The sequence below is a fragment of the Aquila chrysaetos genome, chromosome 1 (genome assembly GCF_900496995.4).
Source record: "Aquila chrysaetos chrysaetos chromosome 1, bAquChr1.4, whole genome shotgun sequence".
Classification (NCBI taxonomy): domain Eukaryota; kingdom Metazoa; phylum Chordata; class Aves; order Accipitriformes; family Accipitridae; genus Aquila; species Aquila chrysaetos.
Genome location: NC_044004.1, coordinates 83,782,158 through 83,808,309, shown reverse-complemented (window position 1 = coordinate 83,808,309; position 26,152 = coordinate 83,782,158). Strand labels below are relative to the sequence as shown.

At 41.4% G+C, this 26,152-nt stretch overlaps 1 long non-coding RNA gene across 2 annotated transcripts; it reads left to right on the top strand.

The window, feature by feature from the left end:
- Positions 1-559: 559 nt before the first annotated feature.
- LOC115342173 lies at positions 560-12,084 on the top strand. Of its 2 annotated transcripts, XR_003923662.2 has the most exons (5): positions 560-1,035; positions 1,216-1,359; positions 3,712-3,834; positions 6,389-6,581; positions 11,955-12,084. It is a non-coding gene; the product is annotated as an uncharacterized LOC115342173 (long non-coding RNA). The 2 variants fall into 2 exon arrangements; XR_003923661.2 differs by having other exon boundaries at positions 560-1,359.
- The last annotated feature ends 14,068 nt before the right edge of the window (positions 12,085-26,152 follow it).

The window sequence follows — 26,152 nt, the reverse complement described above, 5'->3', positions numbered from 1 at the left end:
TCCAACACTGCTCAGGCTTCTGTAGATACATTGATCATAAGCACAGACTTACAGTTGGTCTGAATATGCCAATGTCTGTCGCTATCGGAACTGCTGTTACGGAAGTATCCTACGGAGCCAACAGCTATCGAGACCCTACTGTGTCGATCCTCTACATGTGCAGGACAAGAATTCCCTGCCTGGCTTCCACGTGCCTTCTATCGAGGACAGAGAGCAGCAAAGGAACTGCAGTGCTGTCTCTGCTAGCTGTCTGTTCAGAATAACATTTAAAGGAAATGCTTAGGTGATAGCAGAAACTGTTTTGGCTTTGCTGAGCATATGTATGATGTTATAGTTATGTGCATCTGAAGCAGTGACTTGAATTCTCATTATCATTGCTCACAGAAAAGACGTGCTTGGCTTTCCATGGATGAAACAGAGTTCACGGGGTCCCCTCCTGTAAAGACAAATCTTTTGTGATATTTTTTTGGGGTGACTCCTTTTTAAGGACAAATAGGCTGGGGAGTTCTCTAGGATAATGTAACGTTGCTTTTAGAAAAAAGTTAATTAGGTATTCAAAGGAATAAAGAGAAGCCAAATTAAATGTGTTAAATGCTTATCTTGTCATGATTATGTGTTACTCTTCATAGTAATCCCAGTCTGTTTTCTGCAGGAGAAGCGGTTCTGTGAGAGTAAGGCAACAGTTGGTAAATGTACAAACAAATGGCTAGTTAGATTAGCAATGTTCAGAAAATGTTTCTGTTGAATCTGGCTCATTCAAGAGGACAGAGTAAAGAGAAGAATTTAATTTTATGCTTGGATGGTAAGAGATGAATTTCATCTTTGTGCATGGATGGAAGCAAACTCAACTTTGTGTCGCTGGCCTAAGAAGTGGCATGTGGTTTTCTGGCACATTCAGTGAGATTTTCTAAAGAACTTGTGGCTACATTTTCAAGGACCCGGCAACTACCATCGGGGCCGGAGTTTTGAAGGCACTGTGAGCAAAGCAGCTTCCACTGGGACGGTTCAACTTGGCTTTTCTGACTTCCCCCGGAGGTATGGCCCTCACTGTGTTACTAACTTCCTCCAGCTGTAAGATGCAATTATCAAATATGTGAAACTTTTCATATTCCTTCAGTAAATCAGCCTCCACGGACACATACTCTCAGGAGCCTTTGGTCTCGTTACTCCTTCTGAAAAAAAAACCACTTTTCTTCCTGTAATAATTTCATACAGGTGAGCAGTGGGAATTCCAAATCATATCTTAGTCTCTGCTGTGAACCATTCAGGATGATGAAAAGCATAGAAATGAAGGTCCAAAGCAATCTGTGTTGTAATTTTGAATGTAGTCTCCCCACTGTTCCTGGCACAAGCTTTTAGGTGAATGTTCCCAAAGAAAATAGTCACTTTGTGTAAACTATCTATATATTGTCTGCTTTAATTATAAAAGCATCAAGTGGCATTTCCTTCCCCATAAAATTCCCTAGCCTTATGTTGCCAGATGTGGCAATAAGTCATATAGCTGTAAATCAAACCAGTCCCTTTCTTCATGAAACTAAAAGCTGCGATTCTCAAATGCTCTTTGCTATTGCTTCCCCCTCAAAATTAGAAGGTATCGTTAAAAGATATGTAAACTTCATTTCCAGTTCTTTCTCAATTTTTCAGACACTGATAAGCAATTTGAAATGGTGATGTATTACTGGTATTGCGCAGTGCTCATTTGGAGTTGGAACGGCCTGGAATGGTGCCCTGGAACCAATTTCTGTTGTACCGGAACTATGTCCCTGGTGATATGCATTAGTCTTCTGGCACCTCCTTCCTTGCAAAATTAACTAGGTTTTTCTTCTCTGTTTTATGACATTTTACATACTGCATACGTTGATGACATCCATCTGTTGATTTACTGTGATTCTGAGACCAATAAAGAGCTAAATATAAAAGCTGGAAAGGTAACTAATCCTTTTGAAACCAGGCACCCACTTGCAAATACAAGTGACTCTCCATGTAGGATTGTTGGATAGAGCAATTTTTCAATTAAGAATTTAACATGGAAGCCATATTTCTTACTTTTTAAATAAGGAAGTTACCTTTTACTTCTTGATAAGTTGGATTAGCTCATTTTGTGCAGAATATCATTGTTTCTTGCTGCTTCTTTGTGTTTTCTCCTGGGTAGCAATTTGCAAAGCACTCTTCTTAAAACTCAATTTAATTTCACCTCTGAATTGCTGGACTCTTCGGGGGGACATCTACCTGTCTAAGGTGTAAGTCAGTGGAGATTTTCTCTTGAATTCCACACATTGACGGCTGTTTATGCCGGCCGAGGATATTTGGATACTCAGTCCTTCCTGAAGAAAACAGGATCTGTAGAGTTGGAAGTATTAAATTCAGACTACCCTCCCAGTTTGTTTCCTATAAAGAGCTGACGTTGAAATGATCTACAGGAGAGGCTGAAAGATTTAGCTTGTACTCTGTTAGCAGACAAGTACACAAACCCCAAAGGATTCCTCCTATTGATCATGTATGTCAGCCTGAAATGTTGTCTTTTGACCAACCAAACTTTTTTTAAACATCCAGATAATCAGTGGGGAACTGTAGCAAATATTAGGTCCTTATCAGCCAGTCCTCTCTTGTCAAAGCCCCAGCGCTCTCTTGTCAAAGCTGATTGCACAATGTGTGCTAAGTGTTTCCCTCTCTGTCTTCAGATCCATTTGTGTCAGCAGGCAAGGGGGGAAAGTAAAATGGAAAAGTGTTGGTACAGAGGTCAGAGAGAGGTATTTTGAGTATTAGCTTGAAGTCAGTGTGTCTCCTGACTTAGAACAAAGTCTGGGTTTAGTATCAATAGATATTTATATGCACAAAATCAAACAACTGAGTGCTTAAATCCATTGCAAAGTGGACTCAACCAACATGTCAGGGAGGTTGGAGTACTGAGGGTATTTTTTTTGGTGGAACTAGAAGAGTTCTTGTTCCAGCATGGTCTGATTAATTCCTTTTACTGTGGAGGGTTTAATCTGTATCATTGCATCCCGCTATGGTTTATTTCTTTGTGACGTTCTGCATGTTTTATTCTTCTACTCTGCAAATGTTATTGATTTGGGTTTCACTTTGACTTGATGTAGTAATAAAAATGGCAAGTACGTAAAGCTTTTTGTGTGATAGCCTGACATTATTTTGTCTGAATCTAGGATCAGGTAGAAGACCCTTTTTGAAGGACACGCCATTAGTTATGTTTCTTTCAATATGCACTTTTTACTAATAAACAATATTATTTCTGTACAGTAGCTATGTTATAGTAAATATTTAGGTTTTTTTCACTCTGGGACTACCATTTCAATATCTCTGGTAGCATAGTGGCGGACTTGAACAGATTGTTGAATGCTTGGGTGCACTGTTTTTAAAGGACGTGGTATATATCTATCGTGACTGAAAGAGCACATCACGGGCTGGTGAAATGGCTGTTAGAGTTTATCTGCATGAGCAGACACCTGATTTCAGTGCAGAACTGTGACACTGCAACATCAATAGTAAAGCGGGAAATAGAAGACTGTAAGAGAGGGGAACCACTGCAGATTTTTTGAACTGTCGGTCACGTAGGTGTCAGGAATGGTTCCAGTGTATATCATGCAGGTGGTATAGACACTGCCTTGGGATAAGGGGTGCAGCTATAGATGATCTCTGTAGCTTTTTCTAACCCTGTCTTCTCTCTGTTCTAGGATAACTGTGTTTTTGCAGGCTGAACACCCACGTTTTCCATTGCCTTCTGCTCATACTGTATTCTGCCTCTCCCCAAGATGACTTGCTTCCAGTAATGAACCAGTCAGAGCCTGGAACTTGAAACTCAAACTGAATAAAAAGGTGGGCACAATCTCTTCGTACCAATGGAGTAATTGCCCTGAATTTAATGGGGTTAAAGTGATGTGAAATTGTGTTAATGAGATCAGAATGGAGTTTTAAACATTCCAAGTTGTGTGTATTGTAAGTGGCTGTCTTTAAGCAAGTGCCTTTTTACTGTGCAATTGCTTGACACAATTTTGGCACGTTAAGGCTAGTTAGAAAAACGTGTTTGTTGCATTTTCTGTAAATACTGTTTTATGCAGAACCTATGTATTTGTTAAACTGTAATGAGTTAATGGAGGGATTTCTTCAATTATATTTCGTACTGGAAATGCTGTCCTAAAAAATGGTGTCTCTTGAAGGGATTGAATCAAGTGATGTACAGAAATATGGGAAGGAACAAAGGTGCAGATAAATGTAATAATGTCTTTAGATTACTGTGTTTCAATGTAGCGTGCTGCCAAGTCGGTTAAATACCATCATCTTTCAATGAAAAAGCTGCTTGAAGCTGATAATTGTAGTGCCTTTGGGAAACCAAAGTCTGTTCATTATAAATACTTTATGAACTATGAATCTCTCTTTATCTCATGCAAAACTATTTTAGATTAAATCTCTTTCCAATTTGTATTGTTCAAATAATTATATTTAGCTGGGGTCAGAGTTTGGATAATGCATTCCCAGCCCTTGGGTTTATTAACTGGCTCCAGGACCAGACCACAATGTCAAACAGCCCGAAGAGGTTTCGTATTTACTCTGTGTTTTGGCTATTTTCAGCTCTGCTGCTCCGGCCTGCTGCAGTCTAATCAATGTAGCCATTTGATAAGTGTTTCTCCATTACGTGCCTTGCCTTATTTGCTGAAGCTTTGCTTTCCTAACAGAAACATCTACTTAAAATGCACAGTCTTCATTTAAGACTACATTCTTCAGAATGAACCACTTCCCAGTTCCAAGTAGTAAACCACAGTTAAAACAGTAACAGAAAGATGGTGTACGCAGCAAGGATCAAATCTGAGAGTAACATCTGGATTTGTTAGTATGAGGAGTCAAAGTATGCTGAAGTGTTGCTTTTAGAGCAGAATTTTCTCTGCGTTTAGCATTTTGGTCACCCTGTGTACGTGCTTCATTCCATTAACTGTAATGATGTCTAGGCAGAGCTGAGTAGTATGGTAACAGAGATGAAATCTGTTGAGGGATTAAAAACGACCTTTGCAAATGCAGTTATCTCCATATCATAACCACCATCCTGAAGAAGCGCAGTGCAGTTGCCTTATTGTTGTCAGGAGTGCTGCGTGAAATGCCAGATAGTTTCAGTTTTGTCTGTGTGAGTCCATGTTTCATTTGAAGACCACTTCCTTGAACAAAATATCTTTCTATGTCCTCTGAAATACGTGCAAGTTTTAAAAGAATTTCCTCCAGCCATTTCAGATGGGAAGAGAGGCTGTTTTCTTCTCCAGAGCTTTACAGTGATGGGCCCCCACATGATTGTTCCTGTTGTCATTGCTGGCAGTTTGGAGCTCTGCTTTCAGAAGAAACTAGAACACGTCAGTGGTTCCTTCACTGTGAGTTTCTGTGGGCATTAAATCACTTTTGCAATTGGTGCGACCTCTTAAGGGTCACTTTCCTTTAGACGGTGTGATGCTGCATAAGTTTGAAATGCCAGCCAGTGCTTCTTTCACTGTTGATACTCTCAGTTCTTCCTGGGACCTGCATTGTCAGTCCATTGTCAGTAGATGCAGAGAATGAGTTGCTGGCATGTTTCTGGAAACATTACTTGAACTGGATGTAATTTGCTTTTATTCAGTGGCTCGTGTCCATGAAGTTCCAATGACTGTTCTCTTCAAAGAAAAAAAAAAAAAAAAAAAGAATTTAAAAAACCATCAAGTGATCATTTTCCCTACTGATGAGACACCTTTCTGGAGGAACAGGAATCGGAAAAGCAGACAGTCGTGGCATGAGATTTGGGCTGCTATGCAATCTACTTGGCACTGGATGACATACTTGAATTCTTTGCACCTCTAATGCCATGTTCTTTCTTTTCGTGTATTTTGCTTGTAAATTTTGCGGGATTGTCTCTTGTCATGTGTTCACATACAGTACCTTGCACAATGGAGGCATAGTCTTGGCTAGCAGCTCTAGCCACAGTGCTGATGAGGGTGAATAATCACGCATTACTTTCCTCAGATGTGGTCAAATGTCAGTTCATATATCTTTGAGATGTTAAAGTAGATTTCTGATGAACATAAGTTAATTTCCTCTCTCGTGCTATATGTGTTGGAGGTTGTATGTGTTTGGGAGTCACGTAGACATTTACCAAAAGATGATAAAAGCTAGGCGTTGTTTGAGAATTTTCGTTTAAGATCTGGTTCATCGTAGCATTCCCCCTGCCCCCATGGAGATGCTACCATCAGTTGCAATAGAGTCATGTCAGACTGCTACGTAGTACGGAATACAGCTTTTATGTCTGGAAACATGCATGTTTCCTCTTCCTAGAAAACAGATTTCACACCCTACGTTGCTGAGTGACATGTTTTACAGGTGTTTTCGCTGTTGAACAATTTGTTTCTTTTCTCTGTAGCTTGAGGAAAGGACGTAAAGCGAGTCAAAAGCGTCGCCTAAGTCGAGACACGCGGAAGCGCTGCCCAGCAGTGACTCCCACCGTGACAGGAATGGCTTCTGTTGTGGTGAATTGCAAAGAAATGGCTCTGCTGGTGTAACGCTGGAACGGGCTGCAGCAGGGAAGTTACGCGCAGAAAGGAATAAGTCAGCAGGTAAGCATCTCAATGTCTCATTAACCCGTCCAGCCGCTTTGTGGTTTTCCAGTCTGTGGTGCACAGGAGCACTTCAGCAGGTTTTTACTGGAGCACTTTGGCCGCTGAACAAAGTGGGGAAGAAGGTGAGAGTGAGGAACAGAGAGAGAGTTATTGATTTGGGACTGGAGCAGTAAAAAGGGAGCCGGGCATCTGACTTCAAGAGCTTTTTGCCTTGTTCACAGAAATGAGTAACCTGAGGTACGAGATTTTTAATGCACGTGGCAATTTTTTGTGCGGAATTACAATGAGGTATTTCTTTGTCCTCTTTTGGCTTCTTCCAGTTTTAAACAACTGTCCCCATCTCGACCAAATTAATTTCAGCCACCACTGCTGCTGCATTTGGCACTGCTCGCTCGTTACAGTCTGTGCATGGCTACGTACGCCCTGATAATTGAGTGCCTTTATGGCCACAATTTGCAGAAGCAGCTGCATCACCTCCCCATTTGAAATTAGGTACTTGAAATAATCTTTAGTTTGGTGAGAAGTAAACAATACTTAGTTCCTTTGGATAATACAGTTAGGCTCTGATTCTTAGATTTATGGGGTTTTTTTTTGAAGACAGTACTAGCCCAGTGTCTTTCTGGGTTAATTTCAATGGGAAATTGTACGGTATGTAGCACTAGCAAACCAACCTTGTTATTGATGTCTGCTCTGTGCATGGACTTTCGGTTTGCGTAAACGTATAAGTCCCCATAAGTTCGTGTGCATCCCTTCATAAGCTTGATTGGTGTAAGCCAGAAGACCCTAGTCTTGTGTCAGATCTTGAAGGATGCCTGCCTTGAGTCAGCATAAGGGTCTTGCTGTGACAGCCCTGTAAAGCAGGAACATTAATCTTCAGAAAGAAGGCCCTACCAAGACTCCCTCATTCGACTGCCACAACCATTAGTTACTTTTCAAAAAGCAGTGTTTTCAACTCAGGATTTTCATAAGTCATAGTCTTGGCACCAAATATGTTGTGGTAAATTTCATTTCTATAGATTGGACTGCACCCAACATTGTGATTATACCTAGAGTACCTGACACATCCTGTTTTAAAGTGCAGAGCATATTGTATTGCGTATATGTGAAGAAACAGCAAGCCAGCTTTGCTCTTAAGTGATGAAAACTAATTTCCTGGAAAGGTAGCTATAAATTTTCTCAGAACTTTAGGCAGCAGAATATTAAAATGTATCACTTCTGGACATGCAGGCTTATATTTGCATTTCTGCTTCAACTCCTTCTTGCTAGATTGTAACCCTAAGTTAGGATTTAATTCTAAGAAAGAATTTTAACCAGTATTGAAACTGAAAAAATATACAACTCCTTTTTAAAAGTGATCTGATCAATTTGGAGCCCCAGTTTAATTAGGAAATCCCTAGGACAGGATTTAAAATCAGTATAACTTCATAGGGTATTTTTTCCGTATTTTTGCTCCTAGGTTAATTCCTAGAGAAAAATGCAGAGTTGTTAATAGTATTCATCTTGCATTCCCTCATCTAGAAAGCTGAAGGAGGAATGCCTTTTTCCTTTCCGTGCAGGCAGATCAGTCCCAAAACACCTATAGAAGGGCATAGCAAAGCCTTTCAGCGTTTCCCCAGATCCAGTCCCCTCCTGCGTTCTTCCTGCTGTGTATTTCCTACACCCACCTCAGGGGAGCACAGGGCAGTTGAAAATTCTGTCTTTTACTCTCCACTCTTGCAGTAGTCATAAAACTGGGTCAGGAGCTGAATTTTGTAACAAACAATGAACAGCTTAATGACAGGATATTAAGAAATGGAGGAAACATATTTAAAAGGCTGTGATCTGAGAAAAATTGGGAACCAACAGAGATTTACTAAGTCATGAATGAATGTCAGGTACTTGAAGTTACAGGTAGCTTGCTAGACTTGAAGAAGCAAACTTCTTTAACCTGCCATTAAAGGAAGGATAGACAGAAAAGCTAGTGCTTTTACACATAGTGATCTTGATCCTGTGCTGAAATTTTGCGCTTCCAGTCTAGAGCCATCACTCACCCAAATTCTGTATGCAGCCGCGTATGTCTTACAAACTTTATAACCTTGTGGTTTTGGCAGTATTGCTTGCAGGTCTAGCACTGTTCTTCCAGATCTTGCAAGTGTCAGCTGCTAGGCACAAATCTGGAATTCTGTTCATTTTGTTTGATCTCAAAACCAGCATTTTATCTTTAAGGCAGCATCTTTTAAAATGGTTAACAGTGAAATGATTCATTTTTCTCACTTCCTGCTTTTACACATTGAATTCAAATGATTTTCACACAAACTAGGTTAGGCCTGCCCCCGCAAAGCACTCGAGAAGCTAAAAAAGTAAGAGCACTTATATGGGATTATATGTATTTCAGGTTCTTCATGTCCTTCAAGTTTTTTACTGTAGCACAGGACTTAATATTCCCAAGGAAAACTTCTGACAAGTGTTTTAGGGGTAATCTGGTTTACCTACATCGCAGTGAGTACTTCTAGCATTTAATCCAGAATTATTATTCAACACATACCTGTGTAGTTAAAACTGCATATTTGTAGTTTTCATTTAGGAACTGTTCTTGTGCATGTTGTGACATTGCTTCAGCAAAATACAAGTACTTAGCTTAAATTGTATCGTAGAAGTGTTAAGCATATCTCCCAAGATTATCAAAAGTGACTTCTGGGTTTCAGTGCCTATTTTGAAATAGAGAGCCTGTGGTTAAGAGCGTGGTTTTAAGCTTGCTTTCTAGTGTCCCAAAAGGTAGTTATGAATATTCATTTTACTTTATCACTGCAGAAAGGCCTTCCTTCTGGGCACCTGTACGCATTCCACTAGTGAACACATTATCCTGTCGTCATCTGAACCTCAGATGGGGTTCTTCGAGCCAGCGTTCTGAAGAGTGGAGTTAAATTCCTATTAGTGTGAGAGGCTCCAAAACAATGCCAGCTCTGCACTTCAGTCATGTAGTTACAGCGTGAATTATGGCAAAGCCCAGAAAAATCTGGGGACCTGTCCTCTGTGGACACTGTATGCTTATGGCTTCACCCTAAAAATCTCAAAGTCTCCACCTGTGTAGCCAGCAAGTTTTGAATTATCCATCAGAAATGATCACTTAAAAAAACCTAAGTCTGTTTGGAAAGGCCATCTCCTAACAAGGAGTGGGGTAAAAATGCTGCTGCTTTCTGACTGCCAGCATTTCAAGGTTTTAGCTCAGTCTTTTTTTACAAAGCTAACCTTCACTGCTGTCTAATAAAATGAAATAAGAGTGAAAAGTTCAAATATTAGACTTTCCTGTGGAGCTGGTTTCATGGTAGCCTGACAGCCAACATCAACAGTATGATAGTAAGGAGTTCATGTTTCTGTCTAGTCTGTGGTGGCCTGCTGAGATGGCATATGCCTGGGAGTGAATGAAAACCCTGATGGGAAAACAGATCTTGTACCTCACATAGACCACTAGTCCAATGACTGAAGGGGATTTTTCTTTTCCTCTTCAGTATCTCAAAGTAGGTATCATTTATATGTCTGTATGGGGGAAGAATGGGCAAGCACATCATGGCTCAAAAAAAATGGATTTTTATTTCTTTAAATAGCTACAGAAACCTCAGTCTTGGATCCTAAATTCAGTTCTCGGTCAGAGTCAGGCTGTTGCGCTGAAATCCGTAGTTGGTTGGGAGAACTGAGAACAGAAGTTCACGCAGGTAGTGCATGCGAGGGAGCATCTTTTGTTGTTGCTAAGGTTATTGATACGTTGTGCATGTGTGTGTTGAGGCAATAAAAAATCAAATTATTTTATCTCTTAAAAGGCGTAGATTTCTCCAGTGGAAAAGCGAGCGTATTGGGTACATTGGAGCTGACAAAATTGAATGTGGCTTGGCTTTGCTCTGTGGAGGAGAAGTAACTCAAGTCAAGATTTCAGAATAGAGGGGAAAAACCAGGAAGAAATCTTTGTAGCAGCATTCAGTTAGAAAGCTTCCACTGGGCCTTTTTTATCTGTTTGTTGTCGTTGGGGGTTTTTTAAGTGAGATTAACTGAATGTGTGCTAAAAGTAGTATGTATCCTTCCAGGGCAGGAAGTGTCAGGACAAACACCTTCTGAAGATCAACGAGAAAGTGCAAGTTAACCAACTTCTTTAAGCATTTGACTCCAGTGCTTGAATTGTTTATGGCTATTGTCTTTTTCATAAGCAAGATTTGGCTTCTTTGCATGTGCTGTGAGAATGCAAAAAGACCCCAAACCCATGCACAAAGTGCATGAAAATAATTGTGCCTGTCTTTTATCATCAGAACCTAATGCACAGGTTTTGTGAAAATGCTAGTCAAGGGGAGAGCTTTGTCCTTTCTTTTTGTTAGATGCTAAATACAGAAGAAATGTGAAGGAATGCAAATTCTCGGGCATCATTCTGGGGAGTCACTTGTGGAGTATGAGAGGCAGATTTGTAGAGTTGTTCCTATTCATCAGCCTTCTCCCCTAGCAGTGATGAGCTAACTTAAGTGGACACTGATTTCTCTTATCTATTATTCAGCTACATAGATGAAACACAACTGTTCAAGAGAAAAGCAGACAGATGCCTCACTAGGCAGCAGACACTCCTCTTTTTGAGCTCATTCCTGAGCTTCTCCCCTAAGCAACTAAAAGCAAAAATTCAAATGTTAAGATTTCTTTAGAGGTGATCAGTAATTCAGCTATTTTCTTGATCATTATGAAGAAAAAGCAGACTTCTGACTCTAATTCTTGCAAGGGAGATAAATCAGTTTTATTTAGAAAACGAAGATCATGGTTTTCTAAACTCCCATTATAAACTACACTGTACAGTCAGGGCATACATTGAGGGAGGGATGTAATCAGTAAATACTGAAGTACGTTTAAAATTAGCAGTGTGCTCCTGAACCCAGTTAGAGGGTTTCTAAAATCTCCATCTGGATCTACATTAAGCAACCACGCCGTTTTAAGTTCAGCAATTTGCTTTCCTTGAAGGAGGTTGTTCTTTTGCTCAGAGAAGAGGTTATAACTAAATCTGTGAGTAAAAACGAAAAAGGGAGATTTATGTATATGTAAAAAGTAGGGCTGCAGTAAGATTTCAGTGTAGTGTTTACCTTGAAGCATACTCCTTATCAGTGAGATGCAGCCATATGCTGGAAGATAAGCACATGAATCGCAGCCACAGGAAAATTTGGGTCACCACTAGTGCTGTCTGTGAATTTATCATTAAATGCGTAGTTCTGTGAGCACCGCAAGCTGAGTTTTCTAACTCAAGATTTGTGTCTCGCTGATGACTGATTTTGGAGGCTAAGAAGTTAATGCTTGAACTGAAGCTTTTTCGGTGTATATGGCATTTTTACGACTTCTTTTCTGTGAGGCTGATGTTGCCACTCTTAGGACACTTGGACAGTCTTCTCCTTTACCTTACTGCCTATATTGCAAAATATGCAGGAGCCTGGTTATCTTGGAGATCTACACCCATTTGCCAAATTTTGTTAAAATTGAACAGCAAGACCAAAACTTACTAAGGAAGCAGGTATGTATACACAGTGATAAAGAAGTCTTGTTTCTGCAGTAAATTAGCAAAAAAACTTGTTTGCACTTTTCAATCATTTAGCTTCCATTTAATCAATTTTCAAGAGTCTAGTAGCCTGTATGTTGATTTCTAATAATGGGTGGCAGTTGTGCAGATGCAGAACTTCAAAATTTAGCCCATAGTGACAGATCTTCACTACCTTTATTCTTAGACAAAAATGTATGCTGTCAGATCTGTTATAGCGAGAGAGTAAGACCAAAGATCTTTTTCCGCTAACTTTAGACAGAAGGAAACAAATTGCTTGTCTCACTGGTGAGTTCTTACAATACAGCAATCTTGGATCCGCTCTTGTTGAACGCTTTGCTCCCCACCTCAGCCCACCCCCCAAAAAAAGGACAGTCGGGCAGAACAAACCCTCGCTCCTAATCCCTCTTGTAATAAATGCCTCAATTCTTTCCCCACTTTGTCCTTCTCCTTCCCTCCCCAGGCATTCCTCTAGCCTTAAAGCAGCAGGCCTGCCGCTTCCCTTTTGGAATTACCTTCCCTCCGTAGAGTGCAGGCTCTTCCAGTTTTTCATGGAGCACCGAAGCCCCTGCCCACTGCTGTGCTGTATTGGCACAGGCGTTACGTAGGAGTTTCAGAGGTCTGAGTGACCTCTGCTAGCTAGCTTGAAGCTTCTTCTGCATAATGTGAGTGTGCCCTAATAACTCCGATTAAAAAGAAGAAAAAAAACAATCTAGAAAACCATTTTGTGCGTCTGTGTTTTGTCCAAGTTTAATGCCCGTACAAAAGCCCACATGAATGTGAAACACACTGGAAAAGAGGACCGGGAAAAGGACTGAAGAATTAATGTTGGCAATGGTGTATGGAAAGAGATTAATAGGAATGCAATAACAGCCACCCTTAATGTGAGACAGAGACCTCTCCAATTCAAAATAATGAGCAGAAGTGAGTTTCCCCCTTAAAAGATGTTGAAGGCAAAAATCATTAACGTGGACAAATGCTGGAGCTCTGGGGCTTCGGTACATATGTTTTGAAGTTTTCCAGTCACCGAGAGATATTGGAAAAATATTTTCCTAGATATTAATATTGTCCTTGTTGTAAAATATATTCCTAGACCAAGTATTCATTTTAGAGGACTCTAGCAAGTCTGTATTTTTATTAAAAAGCCAAACAAACAAAGACTTTTTTTCTATTAATGGCAGATGGTAGGCAAAACGTGAATCTTCGAGAATAGGAGAGGCCCAGGCTCTGCTATAACAGTTTCGGAAAAATATATCTTGGGTTGTATTCTAACTGGCAGGAAAGCTACTTACTTTGAAAAGAGATTCTTTTAAATAAGAAGTGAAAGGTTGCTCATCTTATCAGTAAGGCCAAGAAGGCCAAGGGTCCTTTAATAAGGAGTTGCACCAATCAGCAGAAGGTTTTCCAGGTGTGTTATCTTGGGCTCTATCTTTTTTAACTGTCTAAGGAGAAGTCTTCTTTCCTACCATACTTCTTTTCACTCGGTGCCTCTTTTCCTTTTGTTTCTTCTTGCTGCAACAACATCCTTTATTAGTCTGTCTTCTAGGGTGCTGAAGACCTATTATGCATCCCTTTGATGTACTGACCCCTTGGTGAGGTCAGATACTCGCCTGGCAGCCATCCATCGTTTCTAAGGAGCTGCGCGCTAGTTTATACTAACTGAGGGTCTGTCCTTCTCCTCTGTCATTGCCTAAAAAATGCAAATGCTTTGGTATAGGTAGAGTGGAATTAATCTAAATAACTACATTGCTGTTTGGAAAAGTAATCTGAAATAGAGCAGTATGTAGCTGATGAGTTGCTGACTCATGCGGGGTGGGCAGTTACCGTTTTCACCGGCCAGCTGGATGCAAACAAAAGTGCAGATGGATAACATCAGTGAAAGCTTAGATGAAAAAAATGCGAGGATTCTGGGCTGGGACAAGAGGAGGACTGTGAATGATATTATAGCACAAATAAAAATGAGAATAAAACATCACTGCGCTGTCAGCACTTAAAAGCAATCAAGAGAGCTAAGTCAAAGTCCAGGGAAGTTAACAGCCTCCTGTTGCCTGCTACGGTCTTTGGACCGGTCCCACCAAGTGGGCTCAATTTTGCTTCCAATGACCAGGTATAAAGGCAGATCTTATCCTTCAGCTTTTTTAGAGGCTCTTTTGGGCAAAAAGACAAATACTTTATTGGACAAATGTGATTGTCAGTCCAGAGTATTTCAGGATATTTTCAATGCTGCTTGCTTTTTTTTCCTGTAGCTGGTTGAAAGGATAGTGTTTCTGCACAGTGTCATAGGGAGTGGGGGGGGAGGTATGTTCACCACTTATCTGATGCCAAACCATAAATTCATTTTTCTGGGGTTTGGACTGGCAGCTGAGTAATTTGCTGCAGCTGAATAGAGTAACTATGTGAAATACAGGTGGAGACTGAACATGTCAAAGCAAGCGGTACAGTCAAATCCTCAGCACAAGGGAAGGAACCACGGGTCTCTCTTCTGAGCCCTTCAGACATATTTCCCTGCTGGAAGATTTGAGGAGAGAGGGGAAAATCAGTACTCTTAAGAAGTGGGGTGCTCTTCCAGGAAGATGTAAGGTAGAGTTTAATTTTACATGGAGCCTCCCATAGTTGAGGTCTACCAAAGTGTTTCATACAGTAATGTGTTAAATATAGAAAGGTGACTGGGTAGGCAAAACAGAGCAACCACTAAATCAGTTCCCGTGTATAACATTGGACAGTAAATGAAGGGCTTCAGTAGTAGCAGGACTGTGATTCCTGACCTCTAGCAGCTCCTGCTGGGGTGATTTTAAGGAGTTACTGTTTATTGCTTTCCACTCTGCCCCTTGTCAGAGGGGGACAGCTCACTTCTGGCGAAGACGACTGAGGAAGGTAACTTGTAAATCATCCCCACGTGCCTTGCCAGAGCTCGTGAGTTAAAGCCAGAGCTTCTGACTGTAGGAGCCAGGTGGTACATAAGAACCGAAACATTAAGAAAAGACATTGGCTCCTTTTGGAGTTAAGCAGCTGCAACGCTGGCCAAGTCAGGTTATTCAAAAGCTGTGGTTTTGTTGTTGCTACGGGGTTAGTTCCAGTCTGTGCCTCGTTAAACAGCTTGCATTGCTGCATCCTGGGTAAAACAGCCAAAACGTGGAGAGGTAGGGTTGGTAACGAAGAGACTGGTTAGCCTAAAGAGAAGGCTCGGGGGGATCTTAGCAATGTCTATAAATACCTGAAGGGAGGGTGCAAAGAAGATGGAGCCGGGCTCTTTGCAGTGGTGCCCAGTGGCAGTAGGCACAAACTGAACCACAGGAGGTTCCTTCTGAACATCAGGAAACACTTTTTTCACTGTGAGGGTGACCGAGCACTGCAACAGGTTGCTCGGAGAGGTTGTGGAGTCTCCCACCTTGGAGATGTTGAAAAGCCCTCTGGACGTGGTCCTGGGCAGCTGGCTGTAGGTGGCCCTGCTTGAGCAGGGGGGTTGGACAAGGTGACTGACCTCCAGAGGTCCCTGCCAACCCCAACCGGTCTGTGATTCTTCTGATGGCCGCGTTTTGTTAACCTTGGATAAAACTGTTAACAAGGAGACTGTAACATCTTTCTCGGATTTGGCTGAAATTAGGGTCAGTAAGCAGCAACTGTTTCTACTGCTTATTGTTTTTACAAAGCTGTGATGTACTTTCTTTTCTTATCATCTTAAGGATTGGTGCTCTCCCCCAGCCCCAGGCAGGTACCGTCCATGTTGTACAAACCCACTGAAATGGATCAGCCACTTGAGAGATAAAAAACCTGTGCTTTGAGGTGTGTGTGAGAGTTACCTTGCCCTCGTTTCCTGACCCCTTAAACTACAGGTTTCTGCTTTCTCAGTTGCGCAAAGTGCAAAGCTGCCACTTGTGGGGGTATTTAATTACGTAGGAAAAGGAAAGGGAGTTTGGGGAAGGACACTCATTAAATCTATACCCATCTTTTTGCTAACAAGGTAAAATTAACAATCCTGTTGAAATTTACCGCTAGGATTCAAAAGATGTGAGAGACAATTGCTAATTCACAAAGTATGCTCCTCATTATACGCTTTGTTCCTGTAAGAAAACAAAGATAAAGCACGCGGATGAAAATAAGGAAGTGCAGTGGGCGAGTGTACTCTGAACTGGGCCAGGAGTGGGCTAATGGCTTCACTTGCCCCAGTTCTTGCTATGATAGTTGAGGACCTTGCTGGTGTGTGGGAGAGGAGAAAGTAGGGGAGGAGGCTACGCTTTCCTTCCAGGCTTATGCAAAACCACTTAAAACTTCAAGCAGGGTCAAAGAAATGGCAGGTTATGATTTGGCCAGCATTAGATGAGGCATACTGACCTGTGCCTGAGGTCGATCGTAATGGTCGTTCTGTGTTCAGGTGAGCAGTTGTGTGTGAAATTGCTTGCTGATTTTGTACTCTTCATGTATATGGAACCCACAATTTCATTTTCTGTTATTCTGCCAGTTCTCAAGACTAGTATTTGGGCAATCTTATCAAGAGCCAGCATCTAAGGTAACTATGGAAATGTTTGCTTCTTGTATTCTCAGTGATCGACTGAGCAAATAGCATCTTTTGCATGGGCATATGCCAAATTTGCATGTGCGCCATTTTTTTTACACTAGCAAAAGTTCTATTTGTATGTCAGATAGGCATTCACAGATTCAGTTTGATATGCAGAGATTGGCTGAGGAGTGTGTGTGTGCACTTCCAAGCTTGTCTGCACGTAAGAAGTTTTTTGAACGTTTGTTTCTTCGTATCGTTACAGAATCTGGTTTATGTAAAATGAAATGTTACCCCGCACCGCTTCTTGGTAGTAACGAGAACTACACAAAATACCGCAATTAAACCATGGACCATTTATACTTCATTCAGATGTCATTATGGTCTCAACTTAGGAAAGCTTTTCTATAAACTTGGTCTAATACTTGAAAACCTTTTAAATGACCTGAGCTGATGAGTGGTTTTGCTGTTTAAATCATATGAAATACATAGCTTTATGTAGTTGTAAAGAAAAATAGATAAAATTCTGCACTTTTAATCATATTTGTCTTTAAGGTGTTAGATTCAGTAAAACCTGAGGTTCAGCTAAAACTTGGAGCATGCCAACCCATGTGGATCACCACCAAAAGTCATTCTTGCATGACTTCTGCACGTTGCAGCAACCTGTAAAACGTGAGGGGCTGGTTAGTAGTCTATGTCCCTGAAATACTTTAAGAAGAAATTACTTGTATGCCTATGCCGTGGTCACAGAATTTACTGCAAGGCATGGCAAATATTCCTGAGCTAGTTTTCAGCTGGATAACTGTGATGCTGTAAGTAGTCTAGGCACCACAGTCTGAACCTCAGCTCAGACTAATTTATCTAGTCTTGGTGTTGCTGAAGCTGAACTTCTGGCTAAAACCGAGTTAACATGAAGCTACCTCGGATGCAGTGCATTCATTCCTGTGCACTGAAAGGAGGAGGCATCTTCCTGGTTGAGGAAGAGTACTTGGGATGCTTAGAAACAGTAATTTACCATTTGCAAAAGACAAGGAGTTAATGTACTGCAAAAGATGAAAGAGGAGTTACCAGAACATGCTACTGCTAGCCCAGAGGGTTCGAGAAGCAAGCTAAAAAATACTGAGAATGACCAAAAAGTACTGAGCTTTCCAGTCATATTTTAGTATTCTATGTGTTTGCTTTTTAGGCTTTCCACCTCCGAGGGTTAAATACTCAAGTTGTAACATGTGAGCCTAAAGTTCAGAAAGTCTTTTGATTTTTATTAAGGAAAACTGAAAGTCTATGCCTGTATTTCTTCTAGGGCAATTAGAAACACTGTATCTTATGAGACTCGCCAATACTAAGGATGACTGAAAGGCACTTTATTTACTATTCGGTACACATCAAGGAAGATTTACAGTATCTGCTCCCGTCATATTTCCAATTAAGATCTCTGCTCTGACGCAGAATGAAAAGGATGCATCAGGTAGCAGCGCTCTGTCACTCTGAAGTGGTGACTTCTCTTGCTTTTCCTGGCTGAGCGAGAATCTCACCTTGCCTCCCTCCAGATGAAGTGAAACAGTTATTTGTCTTTCGCTTCCTCCTTCACGTACCTGCCTGTCCGTAACCCCTTATCTCCTTGCTCCTTTCTTCCATTGCCTCTTGCGTTTTTTTTGCAAAGCCCCTGCTTGGCTAATCTCGAACCTGCTCCAGCAGCTGGAGCTGGGCAGTCTCGCTCAGCAAAGTTTGCTCTGACGCTATTACCCTGGAAGAACAAGACTGAAAGGCTCAGCTATTTGACTGATGTATCTTAATCAGTGGTTTGTGTAAGTAGTGAGTAAAAGGATCAGCCGATGTCCTAGTGCTGGCAGAATTTAGGAGCATTTTCCACATCTAGCAAAAACAGCTGGGGGAACATGATTTCTAATTATTGTTATATTTTTGTGCCAGTGACTGTGTATAGGTCTGTAAGCGGTATCCGTTTTGTAAGCCTGCCTGCCCCCTCCTCCCCACCATGTTTACGAGTATTTCTATTTGAATGAATGGAAACAGAGCACAGATGAAAACTCTTCCCCTAAATGCAGAAAACAGTTGAGAGACATTAAGCGTTCGTTAGTTCACTGCGACAGCATTCGTTCTGAGCGTGGAATGGGTGAGCTGTAAGCTGGCACTTCTACGTTGCCCAGTGTATTGAATTCCCTCTTTCTCCTGTGCTGAATTCAAAGTTCTAGCTGAGCGTAGAATGAAACCTATGAAAAGACTGTGATATCAAGTGTCTCTTCAAACAAAGCAGCAAGGGAGCAAATAGCAAATTAATAGAATAGAAAAAGGATCATGTTTCATGCTACGCGGCACTCTAGAAGAATCATTAGATGAGAGCTTTCCTAAGGCATTTTATGTTGAAGAGTGATTGGCTAAGCCCTTTTCTTCCTTTGAAATATTAAATCTATATTTTTCTTTAAGATGCAATTCTTTGCTAATAAGAATCCAAGTTTACAAATTTTAATTATTTGGATATTTTAATAAAGGACGTTGTACTATTGCTCGGGATCTGACAAGGGAAAGCTAAGTGAACGATGATGGCAGTGAGTGAAACAAATGGGTGGTAGCAGTTACTGATATTTTAAATTTGTCTTGGATTTCCTTAGATGGTGAACTTACCCATTTGTGCCTGAACGCTACACTTGAGTTTTGGACCTCCTGTAACTTGTCCTGAAGTCAAAACCTGCTCCACTGAATGGGAGGCTGAGGGGAAGCTGAAGGAAGACACTGGGAAAGCTAAGATTTCAAATTAAAGTTGGAAAATGTAAGGTAAGGAATATGTTTCAGTCATGCTAGCTTCATTATTACTTAAAGTCCATTAAAAACAGCAGAATGCTTGGGCCTCTACGAGCTCGTGGTTGTTCATGTTCTCCCACAACTTCTGAATTCATTGGCTGAATCTGATAAATCAACACAGGTATCGAGAGTTCCTACGGATGATACATGTTGTGTGACTTTGCACATTGCTGCACACAACTTGAGACTTGAGAAAGAGCCTTTTTACATTTCCAGTCAAAGGAAAAGCTGCAGTCAGTGTTCACAAGCGAGCATGTGATAGGAACCTGCAGGAAATCAGGCTTGATTAGTTCCAGTGCTTGGGCAATTGCATTTCTGCCCATTCTTCTCTCCTGCTTTTCTCAGGCTCCCTCAGCAGAGCGGAGAAATAAGAACATTAGAAGACAAGAAAAATTCTGAGGCTAGAGCTACATTTGAAAATGAGGTCTCTTGTTTCTAGTTATTGTAGTAGCTCTCTCAATTTAAACTGAACTTAAATGAAACTGCTAGGAAGATATGCAGGTAAAGCCTAGTAAGTTATAAGCCTAATGTACAAGCCTTTGGCATCAGGTTAAAATGGTATACTGTTTACAAATTGCAAAATGTACTGTGATTTTGTTTGTGAAATATTAAAGATCTGAATGGGGTTTTGTGGAGAAATGTTCATGGAGGTAAGGATCCAGTGAGACTTTTGTTCATAACAGATATGTATTTGCATTTCATCACCTGTATTCCCCTGAAGAGTAAGTACCCCAGCTGTCTGAGTACCGTTTGTGAAATAAAGATGGAAAGCTTTTAAAATTTATTTTAACTATTCCTCCTTGTAATGATGTTGTATGCATATATGCACGTCCATTGTGGTTTGTCATCAACACTGATGGGCTTGATTAACAGGCAGAAAAGAAACAATAAGCAATGAAGAGTGTCTCTTTTTATACATATTTTCCCATTTCTATTCTTGAAGCTGAACATGTGCATTCATATTGCAGTCCCATGGGTTAGAGGTCCCTTTTTCTCCCTCTTCTTAGGTGCATGGGGTTGGAAGTCGCTGCTACTTCTACTTTTGTTAAAAGTTGCCGAGAAGCTGAGCAGAAATACTGGCTTCTAAGCTAGGGAGTATGCTTTGCACGTGAGCTCCTGCCTGCCTCTGCCTGTGCCTGAGCACGGCGCTCCCACCAGAGAGGGGGTCTTCTTGCGGGTGGGCTTGTGAGCTGCGGTAGCAAAGGGCAAAGGCTGTTGTTCCGAAATCACTACTCTGTTTCCCGCTGTTCAGCCTTTCCTCAGCCTGGCAGCTGGGAAAGCATTGTCAATAGGCACTTGCTCCGCTTTTTAAGTCTTCCTTGGCTATTGGCCGCTCGCAGAGGCAAGATACTGGCTTGGTGGGTAGACGTTTGATCTGATGTGTTCGGCCGTTCTCATGTTGCCATAGTCTTATTTGCCATTTTCTGTGTCTGACTGCATGTTGACTCGTATCGGCATCACCTTGTCAGTGAACAGGGTTTTGTGTTTCTTTTTTGTAACATGTCTCAACAGTCATGAGGTTCGGAAAAGTAAATTTTGCAGGGAGCTCTGCTTTTCCTAGGAACCCAGAGCAGATCTCAGTTCCCTGTGGGCTTGGTATTTGCTCAGAACTCCTGGAGTGAAAAAATACTTGTTGGACAGAGGTCTGAAAGCAGCAGGGCGATGATGAAAGAAGAGGTTTATCTTCTAAAAAGCTGCTTCCCCATCTCACTTGAGTGTTTCCTTGGTTTAAATTCCAGTAAGAACAGCAGAAGTCCTTTGCTTTAAATCTGTTCGGTCCTTGCTTATGACACACTTTATGGCTGCTTGGTCCTTGTTGGATTTACTCTCTCCTCTACCCCATGTAATTCACCAGAAACAGATTGCTGTGGTAGTTTCCCCTCTTAAACAGTATTGTTTCCTTTTGCAAACCCCTTCTTTTCCTTTTCCCAGAAACAGTGAGCAACTATGTTGAATGGATTTCTCTACAAGGTTATTTTACAGGTCAGGAGGTTAGCTTACTTTTGTCTTTTTACTCCAACTGTTTCAGAAGAAATCCTCTGTGTGTTCTCCTGAATTGTAAAGGCTGGTAAGAATGAGAAGCCTAAGTCATCCATTAATCCACAGGCAAAGTACTATTCAAGCAGCTGCAGTGAAAGCTCTCACATGCTGCCCTGGAAATAACCCCAGCCATGACGTGGTAAGATGACCCTAGGTAAGGTCAGAAGCTCAGTTCTCGTTTTCATTTAAGCTTCTGGTTTTTAAACAGTATTTGGCGTTGTCCCTTGTGGGTCTGTTGATCTGTTAAAGCAGATGGATCCTCAGAGAGAGAGAGGGGAAAAGTGGAGTCCAGAGAGGCAGTGGTTTATTTGCTAAACGTTGCTGCTCTCACATCTCAACTTATTGTTGTTTTGGCTTAAATATTTAGTGACCATGACCCCATGTGAGAGCAGCAAGTGGTATCAGGATTTTAGCTTAAGCTGCTTTGCAGAGACAAAGCACCTGTTTTAATTCCTTCTGGAAATGGAAGTGATTTGGAAGTGTCCCAGCAAATTCAAGTCAAAGTGGTAATACTTGCCTGCTTGTATACTTTCCCATGAAGTGTGTGAATTTGAATGGTCTGTGTACACAGCGCAAGAGATTGAAGCTCATGGCTGGGATTTTCAGGAGGGCATGAGAAAGCTGGGTGTCTCTGTCCTGATGGCCGGAACACTTAACTGAGTATGGCACTTAAATGAGCCTTAGGTCAAACCTCTTTCAACTCCTTTGAAAATCCTGCCCATGTTAGCCTTCCATGTGCATTGGGGTCAGTGTGCAGTGCAGAATATGTCCCCGAGTGAGTTCATTGGTTTTGTGTATAAAACTGTGTGTTTAAATAAAATACAACTGATAGTGCTAGAGTTAGACTGTGACTTCACCATCTAGCTCAACCAACAGTATAGCCAGTACTTCTGCTACTACTTCTACTACTACAAATAGACCGTTAAGCTTTCTGGAGACGGTAGATATGAACACTCGTTCCGTACCTAAATAATGATGATTCCAAAAGAACAAGTTTCAAAAAGAGCTGTCCCCACCCCCAGTTAAGAAGTAAAGCTCTAATGTCTAACTTCACTGACCTTAAGCAGTCTTATCTAAGTATCTGTAGTAACAACATCTAGGAAGTTCCAGCAGTGTTATAGCCTGCATCTGAGGCTTTCTAAATAAAAATGATCTCTTTCCGATTTAGTCACATATGTTCCATACTGAAAAGAGAGGCTTAATAATGTCTTCTGTCAATTAAAACAGGCAAGAAGGAAGTGATTACATAGGTGCATATACGCAATGCATGCATGTCCTAAAATAATGTTAGCATTTCAACTTTCTGGTTGCATCTATCTATAAAGTTAGTGCAGTTTCTCGTATACCATCAGTATTTTCCTAAGTACTTACTTTTATCTGATGTTTCTAATTTATGCCTAGATGAGTCTGCTAGGAGTGGTCACATGTGCTAGCAGCTCTGGAAACTTCCTTCTCATTTTTGTTTGATCCAGGTGTTGCTCTCTTACATGAAACTTACTGAATGGGTCAGTCTCCATAAGATTTACTGAAGGCACTTCGTACTGTGGTTCTGGTATGTTTATTTGTGACAGATATCTTTCCTGCTTTCATCCAGAATTGGGGTTGTCAGGAAATAACAGTGCTCGGCCCGGTCCTGCCATTGCATCTGTAGTGACAGCTCCTTTATGTTGCACGCTCTTCGTCGCAGAATCTCAGTTCAGCTTTTTACTCTTGGTGTTGACTTAAGTTTGCATGATGGTGTATATAGGTACTTTATCTGTGATACTGGACTGAAGGAAATTTTAATTCCTTATTATCTTAATTATTCCTTCTGGAGAATCCCAGTTCCAATGTATGTAACAGATAAGAATAGTTTGCATCTGACCTTGCTGAGATGGATGGCACATGCATCTGCAGCAACACAGCTCCCACGTATTGTGCACGAGGAAGAAGTGGGTGTTCCTTTAATGGAGAGTAACCTAAAGCGTTTAAAGCACCTGATGAGAAAGCTGACTTTGTCCTAAGTATAGATTTACAGGTTTTCATGGTTGTCCAGGTGTCAGCTGTGCAACACGGCCACCACGCAGGGAGCGGATCGATGTCGGAGTCGCACAACGCCGTGAACGTGCTAGCCCTCCCAGGACTGCACACAGCTCTGCATTCGCTCTAGGTGAGTCGTTTGTGTGCTGAGTCTGCATGGAGGTCAAGGGTGGGGTTTTTTAATTCCTTAAATTAGAGTTGCCCATCCTAACTCAGGGGGGACTTAGTAGAAGAGAGTTAAAACTGACTTGGAGCTTAAATTATTCTGCTTTTCTTTTAACTTGGGAGACAACAACTGCAATGGCAGTGCGCAGGGGTTGTTGTTAGATGGTCTAAATTCCTAATAAGTCCAGTTTTCTCTTGGCTGGTTTTATGCCTTTCAGCTCAATAATTTCATGGATATAAGGCTACATGTGCTTGAAGTTGAGCGTCCGCTTAGTACTTTGCTAGGTTTCAGCTGTAATGCAAGATGCATTTAATGCAAAGGTAGTGGCATAAACTGTCTGCCTCTTTTTTTACAGCCACTGACATAATATCATGCAGAGCTGATGTGTAGGGGGTGGGATATAGCCTGCAACTTCACGGCATCCTGGTTCACGTGCCCTTTGAGCCACTGGTGGTTTAGAGGAACAGTGGTGTCTCTTGGGTTCCTACTGCGGTCATTATTAAAATGCTTACAAAAGGGGCTACTGGCAGCCATCCTCAAGTTGTTGTTTTTACTCTTGTGACATGGAATGACCTTTTGTAATAGAATGAAGGAAATGGAAGTAACAAAAAATACTGGCATGATTGGCTTGAAGTATTTTGTGAGGGAATCGGATAACATCATAACCCTTTGGAGTAGGCAGCTTCAAACTGGAGCTGAATCAGATGTTCTCATTGGCTCGCTTAAGGAACAGTCTTTCAACAGGATATTATTGATTTTTACATTTCATTTTTCATTTCTGTGGTGCAGCTTTTGTCTTTTCTGGTTTTAGGGAGTCAAGCCAGGATAGTTGATTTTCATTATGTTTGAGAGGTAAGGGAATGCTTAAGTCTGCAACCTTCCTCCCTCCTTATGGAAACTTTTTTTTTTTTTTTTGCATGAATCAATGGCAGAAAAGGAATCAGAGTACTGAAAAACTCGCTTCCTCTCCCTGCAGTCATCTCCCTCCCCCAAAATTTCTATAAGAACGTGACTAAAACCAAAGCACTTGTTAACAAGGTACAAAGGAAGAGTGTCAAGCTGGTGAAGCCAATGGGAGGTGTACAGGCCATAGGGAAAGATGCTGATCTGGTTCATACTATATTCTGTCTAATCTTACAGCTTTATGGGATTACTCATCAATCAGGCTGCTGCGTGAAGGGCATGGCCTTTATGAGAAGGCTTTACAGTATCTTTGTTGTCAATCAACAGCTTGTCTAGGCTGCCACAAGGTAAGTGTAGGTAGCATGTTCTTTGGAGTAGGTTGATTCAGAGCAGACGTTACACTGATGTGCACAAATGATAAAAACCTGCAGAAAATGAGAAGCTGCAGCCGGTCAGCTGGCAGTGTGGGATGTGAATATCTGTCGTCTTCACTGGGAACAAGCCTTTTGTTGATTGGTAGTGTCTAGAGGAGGGTCAGCCATGCATTCAGCAGGGCTGTTTCGGCTGACCGCAAATGTCTTCGTAGAAACAGATATTTGAAGTGTTTGTCTGTAAATCTCCTGGCCAGAAGCAGGCTTTAAATTATGTGGTGTATCTCTGTCCTGTGACGGGGTGGCCATTACACTAACAACCCAACATTTCCCAGTGTAATTTTCCTCTGGAGTAAGCTAACATGGATGGCACTGCTTTTCATGGAAGGATTCTTACAGTGGACTTCAGACCTCCTGATATCTTCCTCTTCTCTGTTCCCTCTCTCCTTATCACGAGTTGAACTTTACCTGCTAATATACTGAGAATTCATTCCCTGTTCTTCCCAGTAATGGTTGTATTTGCTATTTTTGTAAAATGTGACTGATCACCTTCGCTTAAGAATTCCAGTGTTCTAGCGTATTTGTGGATGTCTTGTTGGGCAGTACTTGGCTATGGAAGTAATAAATATTTGTGCCCAAACGGTTATTGTAGGACATGAGCAGCGCTGCAATATTTGTCATACTTGCATTACTTATGCCCTTCATTGGTTATGAAGTCCTGGGGATTAAATGTTACTGAAATCCCGTTCCTCAGGCCTGGTTGGCTGCCCTAACAGAAACATTTACTTTGACAGTTCCAGAAATTCAAACATGCTGTCACACTTTAGCTTACAATAAATGTCACAGAAAGAACAGCTGCTCTGTGGTCATAATAGTTATAGCATCTCTCCCATTTTGCATAACTGGGAGGAGATGTCCATTTCAAAGAGAGCACTGGGCAGCATTTTCTGAAGTCCTCGGATTGAGTGCTTCCCAGTGGAAGGTACTGTTCTGCCCAGTCAATGAAATACAAAAGGGGAAATGGAAAGTAAAAAAATCCCTGGCAAATATAATCCCTGTTTAAGACCTCTGAGTGTGGATTCCCAGAGGGCAATAATTGCTCTTCCTCTTATCGGTGGAAGAATTATTGAGAGTGTGTGAGCAGTCCTTTCTGTGCATCCAGCAAGTGCTCAGCCTCCACTGTTACCTATAGGTGTATATCATCTATCTGTCTGTCTACACAAG